The sequence below is a fragment of the Acartia tonsa genome, chromosome 4, assembly GCF_053477335.1.
Source record: "Acartia tonsa isolate MP-2025a chromosome 4, ASM5347733v1, whole genome shotgun sequence".
Classification (NCBI taxonomy): domain Eukaryota; kingdom Metazoa; phylum Arthropoda; class Copepoda; order Calanoida; family Acartiidae; genus Acartia; species Acartia tonsa.
The window spans coordinates 26,335,314-26,352,432 of NC_137263.1; the positions used below are offsets into that span (position 1 = coordinate 26,335,314).

A 17,119-nucleotide genomic window follows, 5' to 3' on the forward strand; every position below is an offset into this window, starting at 1 on the left:
TTACTAGATTTTTAATTAATAACCAAAATATATAATACAGGCGACTATGCCCCTAGAGACCGCTAAAGGACACTTGAGGACGGGAAAGTCGACCACGCTCCCCCCCCCCCACTTTTAATTGTAGTTTTAAAAAGAAAAGTAAAAAAATCTGGTTTGAGGGGGGTGGGGGGTAATTTTTTTCTTGAGGTGATTTTTGTTGGGAGGTTGGTGGTACCCTCTCCTAAAACAGTTATGAACCTTCCAAGGACATATGAAAAACTACCCTTTAAAGGAGAACCATTTTCAGTGGTTAGAAAGATCTTTCGGTACACACAGACAGACAGAGATCCTTTACATTATTATAAGGATGACAAGTTTTAAGCAAGAATATTTACCCTGGAAAATATATTCATATGTTCATTATTTGTTCATCTGTAGAAAAGTTTTGATAAATAATACAAGATTTCTTCACTAGAATATTTCTGACATTTCAGATTTTCTATAAGTTGGTATGTACGCCTTTGTGGTGGAAATAGTTAGAATACTGGCTTCCTTAAGATTTGTATATATTTTATTTTCATGAATTCGAATGTTGACTAAGTTTAAATATGTAAGATAAAATACTTATTAGGTAGGTGAACAAAAATAACGAAAGAAAATGATAAGATTGATCTGCTCTATTAATTCATTATGCCTGTTTAGTGGATGAATACTACTCAAGATTTGTATATCTTCAATATTATTTGCATTTTTTACATTAGATATTCATAGTAGATTATACAATATTATAGGAATTAGTCAATATCAACGAGGGGCCATTTTAATTAGTAGTGGCTTATGGTAGGGCAGCTAAGAAAATCATTACAGCTTTATTAAGTCTTTTTTAAGGAATCGAAATTCCTATCATTAATGAGAATTTCCCAATTCAAACCTGAACTATCTTATTAATTACAAATACAAGTGGCTTCGACAATTAAACACACAAAACTTACTATAGAATAGAAACAAGGGGAGTTTTGTGTAAGGTAGCCCCAAACTTTCTCCCCTCACAGGAAAATAACTTAAAACCATGATGTAGTCCAATCAGTCTAGTGTTCAGCGAGATCTTAAGCCTCATCTGTACGTACATACAGACACCGTTCTACTTTGTATCATTGTTTTGGTTTATTCCTAAATGATGGTAATGCAAGAACTATATGGGGTGGGGGGGGATAAGATCCCACTTGAACTGTAATACTAATGAGATAAGATAATATAATGATTCAATAATATTCAACAGTAACTGGGCTCTTGAGTATTGGTGAGGAGGTTTAGAAGTGATGGAAATCTTAATGGTAGTCAGGTTGCTCATTAGAGTAATATTTAGTTTATACTATAATTACATGATTTGAAAAAGATTGTAACATGAATGAACTTTGTAAAATTCATATAGAAGCTATTTAAGCTTAATAAATAGAGCACAAGGATATTTTATTAATTTTCATAATTGTCTTGTGGTAAGTCCCTCCCTCACTTTTCCTTAAGGCAACCTATCTTTCATACAAATAGTCTGATACTTTTCCTGGACTAGCATGAAATTTACTTCAAATTTTTAAAAAATTATTATCAAAATGAAAAGAAAAATACATATTTGTATGTTTATAGTTTCCCAGATTCTAAAATATATGCCTATCATTTTCTTTAGTATGATACACAATTAGTCATGATTCTGTAACTAACACAAACATTTGTCTTGGTTTATCAATAATAAACATAAGATAATTTATAATAACTAAGGAAGATCATCCGATTCCCTAAAGTAAACAATACCCACTATACAGCGGGCAGATATAACGACCTAGAGATCAGAAGTTATGATTATAAATGTATCCTCTTGTACATGAAATATTTGTAAGCATAGACGATTAGTGAATATAATGATATATGGATGTTTCGCTTGATGATATTGAATTCCCACGGGGTGAATAAGAGCTTAGAACAGTTGTTGCTTCCCTCCCCTGCTCCCTCCCTTCCCTAACATCATCTATCCTCTTGTTAACTTAATTGTCAGGTCTCGAACTTGTACCATAACACCTAACAAATGATTTTTTTTGAGTGAGGTTTATATATTTTCAGCGTAAAGATACTCTATAATATACCCGTTTGTGCGTTAAAAACTATACTAGGGATGAAAAGTGTCTGAAATTATGTTCTAGTTTATTATTGTTTACTTTAATTTAATTCACGTTGTTCGTAAGTCCTTCAAACTGTTTTAGAAATGGGATTTATTGGACATGCTTAGAATAGACGTTTAAAATATCTTTTTAAGATTATTTTAAATAATAATCATCAACTTTTTTTCTGCTCGGCTGTCTAAATACTATTAGGAAAATTACCCAAATGATTTGAAATTTGATATTTTTTTTATCATTTTTCGTTTTTATTCTTCGCTCTTTTTTGATGTTGTCATCCTTGTTCCATGAATATATTGTGTGAATCTTTATTCTTTTATAAAAGAATTTAGCACATGTTTGTTCTCATGACAAAAAATTGAATGGAATAATAAATAAGTTACACAATATATTTATGTTTTATGTGTGTAGGTATAGAAAATATAAAGTAATAACTTTTGAAAGGCAAAATAATATGTAAGTGTAGAAAAATAAATTTTCTTGGGCACTTAAATTAAAATTGTAAACAAGGCAACATTATAAACGTCATTTATCTTGGGGGGGGGGGGGGGGGTCTTCATATTTTAGTCAACGAAGACTTAATACCTGCTATACAAAAATCACAGTCTAACTTTATAGAGATCATTCAGGACACGCGAACAAGTTGACACATAAAGACAACCAACTACATTAGTTAGATTTTATAGTTAGATGAAAATAAATGTTGATCTGTGTGTGTATTGCAATCAAGCTTTTAGTTAACAAGAATTTTTGTGTGCTGTCGGGAGTTGATTACATCTAATTACAGAACACTGTGGGCTACAATTGAATCAAGACAAAAGTAAGTGCCGAGCCCTGGGACCTATGTAGGGTGAAAATAGACATAAATCCTTGATGATTCCAGGTGGAGACAAAATATTTCAGCGGGGTCTTTTGGTTTTTTTTCAATTTTAAGTTCTGAAAAAAAATTTTAAAAAATATGAAAATCTCTAATAAAAAACAAACAAAAAATAATTTTAAATATTTTTTTGTATTTAAAGATACAAACAACTTATTTAAATACTATAAGCTTTAAAAAAATCACAATTTTTAAATTTAGACTTTCAATATAAAGATTTGTAGAAAAAACCTAACAACAAATTCTAACATATTTCTGATCAACATAGCAATAAAACGTCTTTTGCAAAATCTTTATCATCAAAAATAAATAGCACTTACTAAAGACTTTTTTTCATTTAAACTTATACTTTTCAAATTAATTAACTTTAAAGATTGATTTTTTTAAAAAGAAAGGTTGCGTGATTTTTTTATTCATAATTAATTGCCTAATTTTGAGATTCAGATAAAAAACCTTACTGCTTTATATCATGGGATACTCTACTAGCAGCGGCTACGCCTCTAGAGGCATATAGGGGCCCTTAGGTTGGGGGGGAAGACGAACCCCCCTTACAATTACAGTTTTTTTTTAATGAAAAAGTTTAAAACATTTATTTTGGAGAGTTAATTCTCTTGGGATAGTGATGGTACCTTCCCCAAAATAGTAATAAACCTTACCAGGACATATAAGAAGCTACCATGTAAAGACACAACCATATTGGTTCAGTGGTTAGTGAGATTCCTTGGTGCACAAAGACTCACATAGAACCTGTTACTTTATTATAAAGATAGATATATACACAGAAACTCTACAATCAGAGTATGTCTGTTTGTTCATCCGTCTATATTTATTTGGTACTAGCGGCTACGCCCCTAGAGGCCTTTAGGGGCACTTGAGAAGGTAAGAAGTGGTTGAATTCTACAACTAGATTTTTATTTTAGACTTAAAAAGAAAAAGTTTTTTTTTGTGTGTGAAATGGGGTCCTTTTTTAGGGGGTGATTTCTCCTAGGATGGTGGAGGTACCCTCCCAAAAAAAGTTATAAACCTTCCAAGAACCAATGAGAAGCTACATAGAAAAAAAAGAACCATTGATCATTGTTAATTACTATTCAGGGATCTAAAGGGATAAGACAATGACCGCTAAATTGATTTACATTCCCAAATATGATACATGGATAACCCTTCTGTATGTTTCAGTTAATGGTTGAAACGTTGGGCACTTAATTTAATAATCCAACCAAACAAAAATCGCAACAGGTCCCCTAAGTAGTTAAGCCAACGAATAACAAATTGCTATATTAAACTATGGGAACTAGTCTAATAAACAGCCCATTGTCCCATCTCGCTCTGATTAATATATTTTTGTATCTGTATGTTACACTTGCTATTTTCTTTATTTGTATTCTTTTAAACTTGAGAGCTTCACTAATTATGGATGTTGTCTTTTTCCCTTGTTAAATCCAATTACCTAATTCTGGATATTCTTTGAGGTTGATAATTACAATTATATTTTATTAAATGGAAAAAGAATAATTTAATCATAATTGTCTCAACCATGACACTTTGGTTGAGCTTGACTTCCGAATTAGCGGGAAGTTCACGAGATCAGTTGGCGAACATACAAACCCCCAATACCAGGAACCATCAAGTTTCAACAGCAGGTTTGAATATAGATTTATTGATGAAATTATTTCAAAGACCTGAAATTACAATATCAATTAGTTCATAATTCCAGTTATTTATAACCACGTAATCTTATTTGCTTTTTAAAATCATTTTTCTCTACGGTAAAAAATCTTTGGAAACTTTGGCTTTAAAGGAAAATTATTTGGTTTAATAAATCATTGTTAAATGCAACAATAAGGCACATAAAAATTACTAAAACATATATTAATCATAATTAAGTTTCATGCTTAGCTGGCTAAAGCCTTTTTAAAACTACATATAATCGTCCTATACACCATACTTCTTTATAAAATTAACAAATTCTACCTGAAGCTCTTATGGTTTCAAATCCCTGATATACTAGGGTCGTTCACACACAAAGAGACCAATGATAGGCCCAATTTTGTTCTCCGAAATCTTCACACTCTCATATCTCATTCAAAAGTAAAGAACGTGCGCATCAAAATAAACAAACAATCCATGCCGCGCCACATTATGAAGGGAAAGCCATAAAAAGAAGACATTAGCGCTTGGTTTTAGAATTAATGATAAGGAATTAATTTTGCACTTGATAAACACAAAGCTTCCTCGAAAAGAGGTTAAGACACACCCCCCGTTTGAAAGTCAAATTAACTTCCTTAACGAGATTCAAGGTTTTTTTGCGCTGAGCACTAGCAACATTTCTCACTAAACTCAACTCACCATAATCACATGAGAATGGCCACATCCCGAAAACGTGACAATTTTGCTCCTAACTAAATGAAACCCCGTGAAATGCATACACAATATTATACTCCTCACTAGGACTCATAATACCTCACATTTTAGGATAGAAGGATGGGGATTGGTTTGTACCATACAACATTCCATGCACATGACAATCACAAGATCACATACACAATCCTAAAATAGATAATCCTATTAATCATGATGTTGTAAATATAACAACTATACTAAATAATCATTTCATAATCAATAGGTAATAAATCATTATTAATAAATCAATAAGTACCTACGAAATCAGGTTGAAATGTAAATGTAAACAAATAATGGTAAAAATAAAACGAAATAAATCTTAGACAAGAAAATTAAGATTTATAGGTACTTAAAACTAAATTTGTTAAGCATCAAAAAGAGTAGTAAGAAAAAATTTTTCAAAATCCTTGGGCAGAAAGTTTTTCAAACCTAATGAATAAGAACTGTAATATCTTAATCAACAATAAAACTTTTTAATACTTAAAGAATAGCAAAATAATAATATCTTCGTTAGAATTTTCATCGGAATTATAAAAAAAATACCAATTTTTCTTTGTAAAAAAAATATGAGACTTTAAATATGAATTTTCAATCATTCCTTGATCTGAATAAAAATGTTTTACTTGATTGAAATTCATATATAATTTTTTTTAAAAAAATCTGCTTAAAAATACTTGATTTTTTTTCTTAGAATAAATATCGAATCACGCAACCTCGACACATTTATTCTTTTTTGTTAAACTTTTCAGGTAAGTTTTATAATGAATTGTACTTTTGAAAAGAATTTAAACTCAATAAAATTAAATTTGAGCATATGAAATAGAATAAAATTTAATCGCATTTCATTTGATTCTTATTTTAGGCATAAAAATAGGCATATGAAAAATGTGGCTTTTTACTAAAAAAAATCTCAATTTCCATAAAATAAGAATCAATTATTAATCATAATTTTCAACAACTGCCTGACTGATACAGCATGTTCTTCTAGGGGAGATTTATCTGTCAGTCTGAACAAGACTCTTGCAGTCTTTCTTCCATCCTCAATTCTCGTCACTCGGCCCATCCTCAAACATCTCATCAGCGGATTGGTACTCGTAACCAGAACTATATCTCCGTCAGCTAGTGGCTCCGCCATCTCATCCTTCCACTTGGACATCCGTAATATCTTCGGTAGGATCTCCTGGCGGTAGGCAGTCCAAAACTGGGCAGACAAATCTTCCAACAACTTCAACCTGGAGGAAATTTGGTCCTCCGGTTTCATCGCCACATTGCACAACGGCTGGCGGTCAACATTTCCCAGCAGCTGGCCAGGGGTAATCAGCCGCCAATTCTCCACGTTGTTCGCAGCTTCAATCGTCAATGGTCTGCTATTCATCAACTTGCTGACCTCTGCCAACAGCACCAGGAGCTCGTTGAAATTAACAGAACTATTCACCAACTTCTTGGACAGCAATCTCTTGGTTAATCCCACCATTTTCTCAGCTTGCCCAATGTAATGGTGGGCTCGGGCCGGGATCTGAGACCAAGAAAACTCTACCTGGCTGCCCAACTTCTGCTCTAAAACTTTGCGAGCACCGGATAATTGTGTGCCCATGTCGCTTACTATGATCTTCGGCAGACAATGAACAGCTTCCAACTTGCGCAGGGACAACAGGATACTGCTGGTATCATACTTTTCCAAGGCATCTAACCATAACGCCCCTGAGAATCTGCAGACCACCACGAACACCCACACCTTCTTCGTTGCTGTCTGACTCCTCGTTTTGGCGGCAGCTCTCCTCGTAACCAGCGGACCCATCAGGTCGACTTGCACAGCTTCAAAAGGCCTGCTCGGGACCAACTTGTCAGGTAACACGTCCTTCATGGTAGCACGACATTCCTTAGCCCTCTCAACACTGCAGGGCCAACACTTCTTCACCTCCATGATGGACAACCTCCTTGCCTTCACAATCCAGCACCAACGGCGGCTCTCAGCTAAAGTTCCACGGACACCAGAGTGAAGCTCAGCATGTGCTTCTCTCATAAAAACAGCAGCTAACCAATTACCAGGCTCCAAAATTATTAAACCTGGCATGTCTTCAAATATCATTTTACGGCCACCAGTAATGGCGTCAATGACTGGCTGTCCACGACCAACCATCTTAAGAATCCTCATCTCCCTGGTCACATAATTTCCTCCGGGACCAACGACAGGCCAGGTCAATGATACTTCATGCACTAATGGATTTAATGACGCATAATTGCCTTTAGCGTCATTTATCCACTCATCCTCTTGGCTTCGTGACACAATGAAAAGTTCCGCCGCCGCCATAAAATTGTACAAAGACGGCTTGTACACAGAATCTGCGGCTGCTACATGACTACCAGCGGCTGTAGTCTTACCTTCTTGTCTGCTCTTTAGCTTCTTCAACCAGGTGTTCGCAACTTGCAGGACAGCTGCCATAATACGTTTGGCCTGTCCAAATGATCTCCTGTGCTTAAACCTAAAGACATCTTCAGCGGCTTCTCCGGCAACTTTCATTGAACATAACTTAACCATTTTGGTATTCAACTCCTCTGGGGGTAAAACCTGCTTGACTTCTTCGGCAGTTTTCACCGGCCACGCACTTTCATCCTGGCGCAACCATTCTGGGCCCAATCTGTACCTGGAACCTGGTCCCAAATCTGATACCTTGCAGGTGCTTCTGGTGCCCAAATCTGCAACGTTGTGTGTCCCCGGGACCCACTTCCAGTCATCCTTGTTGGTTGCAGATTGAATTTCTCCAATGCGATGAGAATTAAATGTGTTCAACATAGCACTGTTGGAAACTATTTGTGATAAAACACACGATGAGTCAGTAAAGTACATCACTCTGATAACATCAAAGGGCAGGGCATCTCTGATGGACTTTGCCAACCTTGTGGACATCTGGCACCCCATCAATTCAAGGCGTGGAATTGATTCACACTTGACCGGCGCAACTCTTGACTTGGTGGCTAGCAGAAACGTTTCAAATCCTTGTCTAGTTGGCCACCTCAAATATGCATTAGATGCATAAGCCTCTGATGACCCATCCGAAAACATCATCAAGGATGGAAGGCCAGTTGGTTCATCCGGGACCACACAACGGTCAAACTCCAATTTAGCGACCTCAGCTCTGTCCTCCAGCGACTGCACAAGTTCATCCCGTAGACTTTTTGGAATGAAATCTTGCCAGCCCAAATTCAGCAAACATGTTTTCCGCAGGACAAGTTTAATTCTCAACAGAATAGGGCTGCAAAGCCCGATCGGGTCAAAGGTTTGGGCGGCGAACCTGTGAACCATCTTCTTTGTCAGATTCTCGTCCAAGGCGTCCTGGAGGTTGTACAAATCAGCATCCTCTTTCACCTTCCTTCCCTTGACTTTACCATCTTGGTTGACTCTTGTGGCGATGGACAACACATCGGTGGCTGGCTTCCATATCAGCCCGAGAACCTTGGTAGGCTGGCAATCATCTCCAGAATAAATGACTTGTTTGAAAGAAAAACTACCTTTGCCGATAATTCTGTCGGCCTCTTTCATCATCTCCTTGGCTTCTGGCTTCGATCCTGCTCCCGAAATAACGTCATCTATGAAGCTGTGCTTCTCAAGCTTGACTGCAACTGGAATCTGAGGTAACTTGAATTCCTCATCAGGGTAGGTAGGTATTTGTGGCTCCTTCCATAATTCAGGTTTAGCAACAATTTCACTACCGTTTATCTGCCCCTCTCCATACATCTCCTTGACCTCTGCTTCACTCTTTCCGCCGAACAGGCGGGACGTCAACTTCAGGGCTGTAACTGCCAAGTTTCCCGCAGCCAACTCGCCGAAATTCACAACTTTGGTCAGGTAAATTTCAAGTGGACCATCTGGCGTCGGGGAAAATAAAACTCTCTTCATCTGGCTGTCGAACTCTGTGGCCAGGATGGAGTTATAAAACTTGGAGATATCCGCGGTTATACCAACCTTGTAACCGCGGAAAAGCATCAAATGATAAAAAATCTTCTGCATTGGCGGCGGGCCTCCCAGCATTATGTTATTAAAACTGGTACCCTTGAACGTCAGAGAACTATTTGCACACAATCGCATGGGTGTGGAACTTGAATCCTCCTTGAAAGCAACCACTATTGATGAACAAGACTTAGGTCCTTCATACTGCAATTCTTCAGGCGTGGCTTTTTGAAAAACGCCTCTTCTTATGGCGTCGTTGAATACCTCCACATACATTCCATAGGTACCTTCCTTGACCATCCTGGCACGATCCTTTTCAGCAATTTTGCGGGCTAAACTCTCATTGTAGGGTAAAGTGTGAGGATCTTCAATATAAGCATATTGACCTGTCCACTTGTTGGACTGCAAGTCTAGTGTTAAACCTGCCTCAATTATCCTCTGCCTCTCACGCTGGTCCCAGGTAGTGCCGTCGGCCATAGCCTTGCACTCTTGACAAGCAGTACATCCTGGACAAAGTGCCTGCGGCTGTACGCCAAACGATTCAGACGTCAGAAAGTCTGGCAAAGTGCCTCCACTGACACTGACAGCCTTATAAGCCGACTTTTGATCTCCAGCTCCACCATCAGCACTCGTACAGATAAAACCACTACCAAAAATGGTTCGCCACAACATAGACTGGCCCACTTTCTGGTAGGTTGAAGGAAACACGTCAGGATGTGTATTTCCAATGATGATATCTAAGCCTCCACTAATATATGTAAACCTTTCTGGCGGCATTTTAAATATCTCGGCGGCAGTTTCGGGGTGGACCGAGCGCATCTCGTTGGCCCCGCCGAGGGTAGGCATGACAGCTGCCTCAAACTCCCTCAAATTGCCGTCCCTATCCTTCAGATAAAACACAACATTGCGGCAGGAAGACTCACTGCCATCAGCTACAGAAATAGTTGTATATCTGCCGGTAGATTTCAGCTTCAACTTGTTGGATAACTTCTCAGACACAAGTGGCAAATTTGCCCCGGAGTCAAACATTACCGTGGCGTGGCAGGTGCCGCCGCCAGGTGCTACAACAGGAACTAACTGAAGTAAGAAGGTACAGGGGCTGGGTGCAGAACTTGACTTGTAGACTGTATTCACACCAGCACTAGCCTCATGGAGTAACCTGGAATGGTATCTGTCGCAATTATTGGTACCACAAACACCAAGCTTATCAGATTTATTACACTTATCAGCAGTATGGCCGTCACACAAGCAGAGTTCACATAACTTCTTCTGCTGGACAACTTTCTTTCGGTCAACCACGTCCATCTTCTTAAACGTGAGGCAACGGAAAATCGGGTGTTTCTCCTTGCAGCTCTCCACAGGACATGCACTGTTCCACTTGGAAGCCTTGTCCTTCCCAGCCTTTCCATTCTTATTGTCGCTGCGGCCAGATACTTGCGCGGCGGCAGCTCTGTCACGATTTCTCTTGCCGGCGCCACTGTCATAGGACATATCACCGGCCAACATGGCACCCCTGGTCCTCTCCAGCAGTTCTACAATCTTCGGGATGTTTGGTTGGTTCATGCTACCTAGCTCCATCATAATTTTGTCTCTCAAATTTTCAGGGCACTTGTCTTTAAAAATATGAATAAGAGTTAGGTGGTTGTAATCCTTAGCTGCAGAACCAACGATGGCTTCTACCTCCTGCATCATGCTCTTGAAGGTAGCAATTGCGCTAACCACGTCCACAGGTTTATCCACAGGTTTCATCTTGTTCAACTTAGTTAAAATCCTCATGAACCGGCGAGTGTTTGATAAAAACATCTGATCAAGAAACGCCCATTGTTCATTATGATCTCTAATCGCTGACACTTGCTTGCGTAGTTCCGGGTTGGTTATCACCTTCTCCATACACAACATCAGACTTAACCTCTGGTCAGCAAATCCATAACCAGAACATAGATCTTTAAAGACCTGTTTAAAGTTTGGGTAATCCGTGTCAGTACAGTCGAACGACGGCAACAAACTGTTGTCCCAGCGCCCATACTGCGGGTTGGAACTCCGAATATCCACGGCAGACATACTTCTGGAGAGCATGGCAGGTGTCCCACTCTCATCCAGATTAGATGAACGACGTTCCATCTCTCTAAGCCTTCGGTACATATCACGTACTTCTTGGCGCAACTCCACGGAAATTTTAAGCACTCCCATGTCCATCTTCACCTTCTCAATGACGTCGAGGTTCCTGGCGACAGTGCTTGACCTCGCGTCGTCTGAATCATTGTCAAGCCAGTACAGAATTTTTGTACACTGCTCCAACGACGCATAAACTTTATCTGCAACAGTTTTCTGCTCACTAGCTTCATCCAAATCACGCTTGAACTCGCGCAGCTCACTAGTCTCCACGGCAGGTTTTAGACTTTTTATTAGGTCAAATTGGTCCTTGACCTCACTAAAAATGTCACGAATTGATTTTACAGTCACATTTTCACATGAACTAAAACTTTGGCAGGCTTTTAAATTGTCATAAAACACTTTTAACTGTTCGTCAAACACTTCTAGCCTTTCACTGCCAATAGCGATAGCTCGCTCAATTTTCTGCTTTTTGGTTAGTGGCATATTGATTCACTAGGTACTTATTTCACAGAAAAATTGTCACAGTTTATTGCATCAATAATTCACTGGATGCTATTGATCTCTTGATGAATGCTAACGCCTATTCATCAGATACTTTGAAATTGTCTCAACCATGACACTTTGGTTGAGCTTGACTTCCGAATTAGCGGGAAGTTCACGAGATCAGTTGGCGAACATACAAACCCCCAATACCAGGAACCATCAAGTTTCAACAGCAGGTTTGAATATAGATTTATTGATGAAATTATTTCAAAGACCTGAAATTACAATATCAATTAGTTCATAATTCCAGTTATTTATAACCACGTAATCTTATTTGCTTTTTAAAATCATTTTTCTCTACGGTAAAAAATCTTTGGAAACTTTGGCTTTAAAGGAAAATTATTTGGTTTAATAAATCATTGTTAAATGCAACAATAAGGCACATAAAAATTACTAAAACATATATTAATCATAATTAAGTTTCATGCTTAGCTGGCTAAAGCCTTTTTAAAACTACATATAATCGTCCTATACACCATACTTCTTTATAAAATTAACAAATTCTACCTGAAGCTCTTATGGTTTCAAATCCCTGATATACTAGGGTCGTTCACACACAAAGAGACCAATGATAGGCCCAATTTTGTTCTCCGAAATCTTCACACTCTCATATCTCATTCAAAAGTAAAGAACGTGCGCATCAAAATAAACAAACAATCCATGCCGCGCCACATTATGAAGGGAAAGCCATAAAAAGACGACATTAGCGCTTGGTTTTAGAATTAATGATAAGGAATTAATTTTGCACTTGATAAACACAAAGCTTCCTCGAAAAGAGGTTAAGACAATAATTCAAGATAAAAATTATTTTATCACTAGCGGTTTTGCCCATAGAGGCATCTAGGGGCCCTTGGGCCTTGATAAGTGGGGGGAAGTTGACCCCTCCCCTATCTTCAGTTATAGTATGTAAAAGAAAAGGTTTTTTTTTTAAAGTTGGGTAGGAACTCATTTTTTTCTAAACTAAAAAATTCTCAGGACCATGAAAAGCTGGAACCAAGAAGAACTATATCAGTTAAGCGGTTACAAAGAATCTTCGGACCCGACAGACACCCTCACACACACACAAACAGACAGACACAGAAACTGTTACTTTTATATAAGGATTAATAGACACTAAACCAATCCTTAATATGTTGATCCTATTATCAGACTAAAAGATAGGTTAATAAAGAAGAACCAAATTGGTCCAGCGGTTAGCAAGAACTTTAGACACACACAGAAAAAACACACGGACATCCTATTTTTTTTATACAGGGATATAACTTTTAAACGATAGGAAAATTTTTTTTTTCCAGATGATATTTCTCTCCCTGCTTTAAAGCACTATTTATGATACAAAATAGATTGATGTCTGTTTGTCCATCTTTCTGATGCTTAAGAACTGATATGGTTCTTTTTTTACTTTACTATGTAGCTTCACATTGGTCCTTGAAAGGTTTATAACTTTTTTTGAGAAAGAGAAGAGAAATCGCCCCTTAAAAAAGGACCACAACACACAAAAAATAACTTTTTCTAAAATAAAAATCTAGTTGTAGAATTCAACCCCTTCCTCCCCTCTTAAGTGCCCCTAAAGGCCTCTAGGGGCGTAGCCGCTAGTAACAAATAAATATAGATGGATGAACAAACAGACATACTCTGATTGTAGAGTTTCTGTGTATATATGTATCTTTATAATAAAGTAACAGGTTCTATGTGAGTCTTTGTCCACCAAGGAATCTCACTAACCACTGAACCAATATGGTTCTCCTTTACATGGTAGCTTCTTATATGTCCTGGTAAGGTATATTACTATTTTGGGGAAGGGTACCATCACTATCCCAAGAGAATTAACTCTCCAAAATAAATGTTTTAAACTTTTTCATTAAAAAAAAACTGTAATTGTAAGGGGGGTTCGTCTTCCCTCCCAACCTAAGGGCCCCTATATGCCTCTAGAGGCGTAGCCACTGCTAGTAGAGTATCCCATGATATAAAGCAGTAAGGTTTTTTATCTGAATCTCAAAATTAGGCAATTAATTATGAATAAAAAAATCACGCAACCTTTCTTTTTAAAAAAATCAATCTTTAAAGTTAATTAATGTGAAAAGTATAAGTTTAAATGAAAAAAAGTCTTTAGTAAGTGCTATTTATTTTTGATGATAAAGATTTTGCAAAAGACGTTTTATTGCTATGTTGATCAGAAATATGTTAGAATTTGTTGTTAGGTTTTTTCTACAAATCTTTATATTGAAAGTCTAAATTAAAAAATTGTGATTTTTTTAAAGCTTATAGTATTTATATAAATTGTTTGTATCTTTAAATACAAAAAAATATTAAAAATTATTTTTTGTTTGTTTTTTATTAAAGATTTTCATATTTTTAAAAAAAATTTTTTCAGAACTTAAAATTGAAAAAAAACCAAAAGACCCCGCTGAAATATTTTGTCTCCACCTGGAATCATCAAGGATTTATGTCTATTTTCACCCTACATAGGTCCCAGGGCTCGGCACTTACTTTTGTCTTGATTCAATTCTAGCCCACAGTGAGAAGAGTATTAAAGGGGAAACAAAATTGATATAATTTCCAGTTACTATTAAGAATAATCCAGCAGAGGCTCCGCTCCGGCTCCTGTAAAAGACAGGTGGCCTCGGCGCGGCTCCTACTGGCGGATCCAGTTTTAATAGTTATTTCTCGCATCGTATTATAAACGGCTTTCCGCGGATATAGAATGTACAATTATGAGATTAAAACTAGTTTTTTTAGCCCCGAGGTGACGAAGTCACCGGCTAAAAAAACTAGTTTTAATCTTATGATTGTACATTTCTATATTCGTAGAAAGCTGGATATAATACGATGCTAGACATAGTTTTTTCGTATGGATGAGAACCGGTTCCTATCCACCGGATTCGAATGAATACGAGAAAATATATTATTATAACCATGTTTAGGTTAGGTACAATTATCACGCTCCTCATGGGTCATGTGAAGGTAACGAAGTTGCGGGTTTTGTCGTAATTTAACAGTAGATTTTTAAAGGTTATTTTAGGTTAGGTTAGGGGATTGTCCCTCAGGGTTAGGCAATTTGCCCTCAGGGGCTAGAAATAGGAGAAAAGCTACTGTGCAAATATGACGAAACCCGCAACTTCGTTTCCTTCACATGACCCCTCTTAATTTACACACAAATTCAACTTATGATATTGCTAAGCTGGGGAGAGTTATTAGGAACCGATGGTTCAAAGATGAGAATAGTAAAATAAACAAGTGGTTGTCTGATTGGTAGATAGGTTAGAATAATGAAAAGACAAACACTCACCACACAAATCTGTATCTGCGGCTCAGCATAGCTGGTATTATTTTTATATAAAAATATTTCATCTGTAGAAAAACTAGTTTTTCCTTTACTTTACGGGAAGTAAAAGGAAGTCCTTATTTTTAAAAATATTCAACGTTCCTTACTTTATCTTTGACGAACATAAAATAACTTCTTTCCTGAAAAATTTTGGCATCTTATCATAATCTTTTTTTAGAAAAAGTAATGCTTTTTTTATTTATCTAAATTATAATAAGGCTTTAAATTAACATTTAAAAAAAAAGTCGTTTAGTGTTTAAATCTTACCTTTTGACAATATTTTTGAATTTTAGTACATCTTATGATTGATATTTAACCATTGCTGAAGTAGATTCTTAAAAAAAAATTGCCCATAAAATCTACAAAAATTAAATAAAATCTTATGTTCATAACCCTTGTATGATTTTGTTTAATTTTTGTAGATCTTTAATGTGATTTTGGTGGATTTTTCACGAAAACAATCATTAGCGATCATTAGGGCAAACTTTTTTTAAGAATCCACCTCTGATTACGCCTCAAAGTCTAATGAACATTACCCAAAACAATTTGATCATTAAAGCATTTCTAATTCTGATTTCCCAATGGAGCCAACAAGTTAGTTTTGTAAAAATAATGAGGAGAGGGCAAAAAAGTATTCAGACAAAAACCTTTTTTTAGTAGCGAAGCTACTCTATAATTTGAAATGTCCGTCTGTCTGTATGTCCGTATGTCCGTATGTCCGTATGTCTTAGTTTGGGGGAAACGTGATTTTCTCGGCTCCTATAAAAGATAAAAGGCTGAAATTTTTTGACAACATTTCCATAATCAAGGAGCACAATTAACTATAAAACATCATTGGCGATAAGACCGCTTTTTTAGCAGGTTTTAGGCTATTTTTGTATTTTTCACATTTTTCTCCATATCTTTGGTGTTTATGGTCCGATTTCCAAAATTTTTCAGTTATAGAATCAAAATTAAATTTCCTATCGTTTCAAGAAAACAACTATGACGGTCAGACTGCCTTTAAGCATGTTTTAGGCTATTTTTGTATTTTTCACATTTTTCTCCATACCTTTGGTGTTTATGGCCCAATTTCCAAAGTTTTTTAGTTATAGATATCAAAATTAAATTTCCTGTCATTTCAAGAACACGTCAATGGAGGTCAGACTGCCTTTTTGCAGGTTTTTGGCTATTTTTATATTTTTCACATTTTTCCTCATGTCTTTGGTGTTTATGGTCCGTTTTTTAAAATTTTTGTAGTTAAAAATATCAAAATTAAATTTCCCGTTTGTATCCAGTATGTAATTTACTTTGACCATCAGTCTGTTAGTCATAGTACGGAAATATAAATAAATATAAAGAAATTAAAAACAAATGTGGAAAAGGTTTCGTGATTTTTTCCTAATATACATTCTTTTGTCAACTAATATCTAAATTCCTATTTAATTGTCTATGCTTCGCTACTTATGGATGTTGTCATCCTTGTTTACATTACACTTATTTATCTGGATCATACTACACAAATAAAGTTGAAATATTATTATACACACTCGTTTGATTTAATTTAGCTTATAGAATATTTGATATTGTTTAAATACATGAACATATATTTAAAGGGGGGGGGGGGGGGGCGAAAGTGACACTTTTTGAAACCAAAAATAAAAGTCAAAGGAACTCAACTAAAAAAAGAGTTACAGGTCTGACATTTTGCATGGCAGTTGCTTTATAGGGGTACAATATGGAAATGTGAAGAAACGGCGGCGCAACCGCCGAAAACCGCC

At 36.5% G+C, this 17,119-nt stretch overlaps 1 protein-coding gene across 6 annotated transcripts in view; it reads left to right on the forward strand.

Annotated features, from left to right (window-relative positions):
- Camta (Calmodulin-binding transcription activator) overlaps positions 1 to 17,119 on the forward strand; it is a 116,557-nt gene that overhangs the window by 2,324 nt on the left and 97,114 nt on the right. The gene's annotated exons all lie outside the window — the stretch shown is intronic.